At 50.3% G+C, this 8,026-nt stretch overlaps 1 protein-coding gene across 5 annotated transcripts in view; it reads right to left on the bottom strand.

Annotated features, from left to right (window-relative positions):
* FOXP3 (forkhead box P3) overlaps positions 1-7,170 on the bottom strand; it is a 15,418-nt gene extending 8,248 nt beyond the window's left edge. For 2 of the 5 annotated variants that reach the window (XM_025857454.2, XM_073901821.1), the window contains exons 1-2: positions 7,153-7,169; positions 5,422-6,998 (exon numbers count right to left, since the gene is read on the bottom strand). The gene's annotated coding sequence lies outside the window, so the exon portion shown is untranslated. Of the gene's footprint in view, positions 1-5,283; positions 5,328-5,421; positions 6,999-7,152 lie in introns of those variants that run through there. The other 3 variants (XM_025857456.2, XM_025857458.2, XM_025857455.2) reach the window with 3 other exon arrangements.
* Between the last annotated feature and the right edge of the window lie 856 nt (positions 7,171-8,026).

Raw genomic sequence — 8,026 nt, 5'->3', positions numbered from 1 at the left:
GTGTGTGTGTGTGTGTGTGTGTGTGTGTGTGTGTGTGTGTGTGTGTGACTCCCCACCCCACAGCACTGGGTTGGGCACACAGCTGCCAAGAGCGGCCCAAACTGGCACAAGGACGATTTCGGGGAGCAGTTGCACCTTCCTTTCTTTGCTGTCAGCTCACAGGGCCTGTCAGAGCTCTGGTGCGGATGGGGGTGGGGGTGAGAATCCAGGTATTAAACTCATAGTCTCCCCGGGGGGCGTAGAACATTACTGTGTGAGAAGCAAGAGCCTGGATCTATGGAGGCTCAGAACTCAGTGACCACGAGGCGGTGAGCAAATGAATGACGGCGGAGATTGGGGGTGAGGCTTCTAGAAGCCAAGGCATGCCAAAGACTGCCAGCAATCTACCAGTAGCTAGGAGGGAGGTATGGACAGATCCTCCGTCGTAGCCTCAGAAGGAACCAGCCCTGTCGACACCTTGATCTCGGACTTCTGGCCTCCAGAACTGTGAGACAATAAATTTCTGCTGTTTGAGCACCCCCCGCCCCCCCGCCGCCCCCAGCTTGTGGTAATTTGTTACAGAAGCCTGAGTAAATGAATACCGACTTTGGTCTCCACCACTCTGGCCTGGCCCACACGGCTGGCCCGTGGTCACTTCTGAAGCTGCCGGGACACTTGGCTGGGGCTTATAAGAAATCTTTTCCTCAAGCACATCTGGAATGTCCAGCCACAGGGAAGCACAGGTACATTCTCAGAAAGGGGACATAGATATGGTCTGTCTGGTGGTGGGGAACCTGGAGGGCCGGGCTGGGCAGCCAGCTTCCTGCACTGTCTGTCGGGGCGTCCCTTTCTGACTGTTTCTCAGAAGCTGCATGGAGGATGTTTCTGGGACACAGAGTGTGTTTTCATATCGGGGTCTGCATCTGGGCCCTGTTGTCACGTCCCCAGATTTTCCGCCATTGACGTCATGGCGGCCGGATGCGCTGGGCTTCATCGGCACCAAGGAGAAGCAGATACCCCACCCCACGGGTTTCGTTCCGAGAACTGGCTGGCCCATCCTGCAGCCGTCTCAGCCCAGGTGGGAGTGATGTGGGTGCTTGCGGATGTGGTGAGTGACGTCCATCTGGCCACCATGACAAGTCCTGGGCCCCGTAGACTTGGGCCATGGAGAGGCCAAAGGTTTGATGCTTGGGGAGTACCATGCAGATCCTACAGCTATTGGGACCCTGGGGGTCTTCAAATGGTACTATGCCAGAACCTCAGAATCATAAAACATCATTTCTTAGGTTCAAAGGATCCCAGAGTCTCAAACCCACTTTACTATGCCAGAACCTCAGAATCATAAAACATCATTTCTTAGGTTCAAAGGATCCCAGAGTCTCAAACCCACTCTGTGGGGTCCATGGGTCCAACTTCACAGAAGGTGAAGGCCAATGTCAATGGTGTCCAAACTCACTGGAACTCCTTGAAGGACAGGCAGCTCATTACCCCACAGGGCCTCTGGCCCACCAGGCTTAGAACTGTAGCAAGCCTCCTCTTAGCTTCCCTCCTAAGTTCTGTGACAGCAGGAGGGTCAGAATCATCTCCTCTACTCCCCTCAGCCTGGGGCTGGGCTCTGTCACTAACTAGCTATAACTCTCCGCGGGCTCGTATGTAAACTGGGACAGTAATCGTACCTCTTGTCCAGAGTTAATGCACATGAAATGCTTAACAAAATGTCAGTGATGGTAAATGAACACCTACGGGGCCTCAGTCTCCCTGTTCATTCTGGGACAATGTTCCCATACTCACAGCCATTCCACAAGAGATGGCGAGGGAAAGAGGGAAAGGTAGAGGGCAGCATGCCTCTGGCTAGGGCCTCATGGTGGGGAACAGGAAGAGCCTTGGCCGGTCGAGAGCCCGCTGCCAAGCTCTCTGGAGGGGCCCGAGGATAGACGTTCCCAGGACCAGTGCCAATTCTGGGGACATGGTTGAATTCTATCCACTGCATATCATCCTTCAAGACTGATTGACTTATCCTTCCAGTATCACTATCCTCTGGCCACAAGGTCTTCTGACCCATGGGACCCTGGGACCCCACCCAGACTAGCTCTTGGGAGGTTGGGCCCCACACTGGCCCATGTGGCCACAGAGCCTCCTGCCTGAGTAAGGATCCAAGTTGTAAGAAGGCAGGAGGGGGGATGACAGCAGCTGGTGGGGGGGGGCAGCTCAGGTCCCCCTCCTCCCCTCATGGGTGCTGAGAAGTAAATGGAGGCCCACAGTGGGGGAGAGAGACAGAACCGGGGTCCCGCCAAGAGTCCCATGGTCTGAACTTGGGTCTCAACTTTGCTACTCCATCCCTGGGAGGCCTTGGGAGAGGCCCTCCGGCCCATCTCCAGGCCTCAGGTTTTGCTCCTGTGTACAATGGGCAGAGAGAGGCATGGAGGAGGTGAGGGCCAGGGCCCTTCCACTTTGTGTCTGGGTGACCTGTTACGTGTCTGCAGGGTGTCAAGTCGGCAACTGCCCCTCCATCCAGGGGACTGGCTGAGAGACAGGAATACATAGAGACAAAGAGACAGAAACAGAGAGAGACAGACAGATAGACACAGGGGAACACAAAGACCCAGAGAACAAGAGATACAGAGAGATGGGAGAAACATGAGGTGGGACAGAGATACACAGAGAGTGAGAGATGCTGAGAGAGAATGAGAGAGAGAGAATGGAGGGGAGAGGAACTCAAAAGAGCAGAAAGTCCTAGAAGTATACACAAGGAGGGAGAGAGAGGGTGTGAGGAACAAAAAGAGTAAGAGAACGGCACAGGGAGATGGAGAGAGTGAGAGATGCCCCAAATAGAGACAGAGATAGAGAGACAGAGGGAAACACACACACACACACACAGAGAGAGAGAGAGAGAGAGAGAGAGAGAGAGAGAGAGATGGATGCCTCAAACAAGAACAGTTGTTGATCTCTGGCTAGAGGAACTGAGGCTGTGTCAAATAACAAGGAAAAGTGAAGGGCAAGCTGCTGGGGGGGTGGGGGCTGTGGTCAGGGAATGTATTGTACTACAAAGCAACTGTCAGCAAAGTGGTATGGCTCAGACACTGAGGAACAGAACAAAACAGAAAGCTCAGTCACAGACCAACGTCTAGAGAGAAGTGAGTTCGTGATGAATGTGGCATTTCAACCTGGGAGACGGTGGAGGATATACTATTTGACAAATGCTTCTGGGAACATTAAGGGAAAAATAAAGTTAGTGAATGAACAATCAGTCCATATTCCCACCAATTCCTCTCTGCCCAGTTTGAAATGTCACCAATCATCATATACCCTGAAACACATTCCAGATCTATTAAAGAGATAAACAAGAATATCCAGTAGTGCTCTTGGGCTTCTTGTATGTCAGGCCCTATGCTAAGCACTTAACGTGGTTAGTACATTTAATCCTCACAACAACTCTTTGAGGTAGGTGCTACTATAATCATCACAGTACATGTGAGGAAATGAAGGTACAGACAAGTCAAATGCCTGGCTAAAAATCACACAGATGGCTTGGGGTGAGTTGGGTTTGTCCCAGACAGTCTGACTCCCATACCCACACTCTTAACCTCCACAGCAAATGGAAAAAATGAAGCCATAGAAGAGACTAGAAGCCAACACAGGTGAACATTTATCTCATTTTCAAGTGGGAAAGGACTTTCTAAGCACAAAACCAGAGACAGTAACCACAGAAGAAAAGAGTAACCCATTTGACTATATAAAAACATCATAGTATCACAAAACTCCATAAACAAATAGAAACAGTGAGTGATGAATTGGGGGAAAATATCTGCTATACATGTATGGCTATTGGAAGGTTAATATCCTTTCTAAATAAAAAGCTGTGACAAATCAATAAGAAAAAAAACGATGAACACCCCGTTGGGACTAAGGATATGACCAGACAACTTAAGAAAAAATACAAATGATGAATAAATAGTATAAATAATCAAAGATTGCAAATGTCAACAATGTGGTAATATTTTTTCTTACCTGGTATGCTGAGGAAGGATTTAAAAATGATAATACCCACCCAGGGTTAGCTTGAGTACAAGAAGCATATAACAGGACAGCCTTTTGGAAGAACGATATGCAGAGAGGGTCAGACACCTTAAAAATGCACACGCCCCTTGTCCCAGCAACTCCATTTTCAGGAATCCAAGGAAGTAATCAGGGATGATTATGGGGGAAAGAACTAGAAACCATCCAAATGTCCAGGAATTGGCATTTGGTCGAACCAATCGTGTTTCATACCAGTGTGAGGATAGTCTTGACAGCCATGAAAGATCCTATGTTGAAACAATTTTTAGTGATCTACAAAGACGCTCCTATTAATTGAATAAGGCAGGAACAAAACCAATAGAGAGAGTGGTTCTAATTTGGTTAAAAAAAAAATACTAACAGCTAACAGTGAGCGCTTGCTAAGCCTGCAGAGATGAGCTCACCCCAGCCCTGAACAGCCTGCTTGGTTCCTGGACACGGACTCTGGACACACACACACACCCCCCCACACCCACACCCACACCCACACTCATGCACACATGGTCCTGGGGTAGGACCACACAGCTAAACCACGATTGATGGTGGCACAAAGTGCCCCCCAGGAGGTCCCCTTGTGCCATGCAAGCCCAAGTTCAACTGAGCGCTCAGCCTGACCTGACAGCTCACTATCCTCCTTTGATCGGGGCAAACAGAACTGATGCTCACTCTGGTAAGATGGAAATGTCCTCTTTGACGTTACTCAATCCACTATTATTAGGCACCAACTGTACCGAGCTCTGTGCTGGAAGCTGGGTGGGGGGGGAAGGCTAGACAAGAGAGCAGGAGAGACAGTGGGAGAAAGACGGAGGAAAGGAGATAGAGGGAGCGTGGTGAAGATGGAGGAGACAGAGACAGGGAAGCTGGGCAGAGCCAGAGAAAGGGCGGTGGAGGGTCCGAGCGCCAGGGGAACGGGGGGGGGGGGGGGGGGGGCAGAGCGACACGAAAGAGGGAGACAGGGCGAGCAGACAGAGAGGGGTGGGAGCTATCAAGAGACAAGAGACAAAGAGGACGGAGGGGTGTAGTTGAAAGTTCCAGTTACACCTGGACAGTTTCAAGTTGTTCCAAGCTCTGAAATTTGTAAAGACTGGCAGTGGGCCTATTTAAAAAAAAAAAAAAAAAAAATCCTACCCATCTACATAGCAATCAATTTATTTATCGCTGCCTCTGCCCACGCATCGATTAAGCGCTTTCCCAATCAGTCTGCCCGCATTTATTATTACGATTATTATTGTAAAAAAAATCTCTTACCTGGCTGAGCCACAGGAGCTGTGTGAGTCTTGACGGTGCCGGAGGGCCCCCCCCCCCCCCCCCCGCCCGCCCGTGCCTGCCTCACTACCATCTCCTCCACTGGACCCGCATCTGATGGGGGAGAGCGGGGACACTCACCTTGATGAAGTGGACTGACAGAAAAGGATCAGCCTGGCTTGTGGGAAACTGTCACATATCAAAAACAACTTTGCTTTTATACCGAGAAGAAAAACCACGGTGTGGAAGCCACAGACCTCTCTCTCTCTCTTCTAATAATCCAAATTTTTTTTTTTCGATGAGTGTGTGTGCTGATAATCACGGGGTGGGGGGGGTTCTCATAGCTTTTTCTCTCTCTTGCTCTCTCTCTCTCTCTCTCTTTCTCTCGCGAGCTCTGTTTCTCCTCTTCTTGATTATGAGACTTAAACGGAAATTTTGAAATTTTGGGTTTTTTCTTTGCCCTTTACGAGTCATCTGAAAATATGATTTCTTCCTCTTGCCACAGAGGTGAGAGGTATCAATGAGATAACAGGGCTCATGAGAAACCACAGTTTTTTACACAAAAGTGTGTAGAGTTAGAAAAAAAAAAAAAACAAGGGAAAAAAAAAAAAACTCAAATAAATCACGGAGGTGTCCCAAGCAGGCAGAGATACCACTCTGTGAATGTGATGGGATGGGAAAAAAACCAGCGAAAGAAACTGAATAGGGCTGGGTTTCCAGAGGCCTTGCCCTGCTCCATGCCTCAGTTTCCCCTTAGGTAGAATTGATGGTCATCACTGCTCTTACTGCCCAGGGAGGGGGAGCTCTGCAATCCATCTCCCCACAGAGGGGGCCATGGAAGTTATTTCACAGAGGAAAATGCACAAGTCACAGAATCTAACAGTCTGAGAATCACTGGCTCCCAGAATCCACTTAGCATCACTGAATGAGGAGAGGGAGAAAAGTCTCGTCTCATCACATCGTAGGGCCTGAGAGCTCTAACCTGGAGGGTACCCTACAGGGAAGGTCCTGATGAGCCCCCCGGTGTTAATGCATCCATCCTCATGAAGCCCAGAGGCCCCTTGGGGCCCCGACCCTCTCCTAGTCAGGGACACTGTGACCTGATGCTTCTGAGGCCCTCAGCCTTTGCAATTTTCTACTTTGAAAAATCCCAGTTTCCAAGGTTTTCAGATGCCATATATCCATCATCATCCCCATAGCTGACATTTATCTCCAATTTTCCACGGGCCAGACACCGTGCTGGACGATTCTCCCAAGTGATCACATTCAATCCTCACCACAGCCCTTTGCGGTCCATCTTGTCATCATGGCCGTTATACAGAGGCACGAAGTAGTCGAGTGACTTGCCCAAGATGACAGAGCTGGCAAGTGGGAGCTCTGCCTTCTTTGGTGCCGGGAGGGCTTAAAAACCCCCAGGTTTCCTTGGGCCAAACAGTCTTGGGTCTTACATTCTAGACTGCAGTGACAGGGAAGTTCTGAGATTTGGAGATTCCTCTGGGGGCTTGAAGCTTGTGAGGTTTTATGGTTGTCCAAGAATTGGTGCTGCATTTCCATACTTGAGAAGTAGCCCTCTTTAACCAGTGGTCCACAGGGGAGACCGGGCCCCAGGGGCTTCTCCTGAGAGGTCATGGCTGCCGCTCCCAGCCCCCGGCTCCTCAGCGCCCTGCATGGCCCAGGGTTGAGGCTACTCCAAGCCCTCTGCAAGACTGGCTTCAGGCCTGGGGAAGAGAAATTGGAAACCGCTTTTTATTCACATGGTACCAACCTAGTGGCCAAGACCCACCCCTTTGCCCCTTCACCTTCCCCGCTCCCCGCCCCCCACTTCCCAAGCCCTGAAAAAAAGGAGAGCCTCTTTCCTTAACTCTGACTCACCTTTCTGGAAAAGCCCAGAGGGGGCCTGATGGTCTGGCTTTGTGAAGATAAGAAAAAAAAAAAAAGTGAATAGAAAAAAAAAAAAAGACCTAAAAAAAAAATCAGCCAACAACAATTAAAAAAAAAAAAAAAACCCAACCCTCCCTACCATTAGTTCAAAACAAAACTTTCACTGGTTGAGGTTTCTGAGTTGGTGGGACACATCTGAGACCCAAAGATGGCCTGTGTGCAATGGGCAGCCAGGGGAGGCACCGAAGTGGGATGAGGTCCTCAGGTTGGAGGCTTGCAAGGGGCTTAACAGGTGTGGCATGTGGTTGGGAGCAAGTGGGTGTGAGGCGCTTGTTCACCAGGAGTTTTGGGGAGCTACCTTTAGGGATGTTCCCAAGGCTAATGTTCCCTTGCTCCGCATGGACTTGGGTCTGAACATTCCTTATACTTCCTGTATAACTATAAACTAGGCCAGTTCTAGAGGCTGAAGCCTCATTCCTTGCCCCAGGACCTGTGCCCTTTTGAGAGAGGGGGCTGGTTTTCTTTTATACGGTCAGAGGTGTGTGCTGGATCCTCTTTATACCCTCCCTAGACCATCTCTCCCTTACTGTCATTTGCTCCAGGAGAGGAGTGGCCAGAGAAGTAGGGGGATGACTGAGTGAGGGTGGTGGCCCAGGGTTCCAGGAGGTCACTTGAGTGGGACTCGGGGTGGGGGGGGGGGAGCCGGCGCTGCTGAGAGCCAGGACCCTTGCAGAGTAAGGGCTGGGGGGTCGAGTGGGCGGAGAGGGGCAGAGCTCACCACCTCCTCTCTCTCCATACTGGACTATATCCTCTTGTGTGGAAGGCCTCTGGGGGAGAGTACACAGGATTACACAGACAGGTCTGT

This window comes from Callorhinus ursinus, unplaced genomic scaffold, assembly GCF_003265705.2.
Source record: "Callorhinus ursinus isolate GAN/ISIS: 27379988/994484 unplaced genomic scaffold, GSC_fseal_2.0 scaffold16, whole genome shotgun sequence".
Taxonomy (NCBI): Eukaryota; Metazoa; Chordata; class Mammalia; order Carnivora; family Otariidae; genus Callorhinus; species Callorhinus ursinus.
This window is presented reverse-complemented; position numbering and strand designations above follow the sequence as displayed.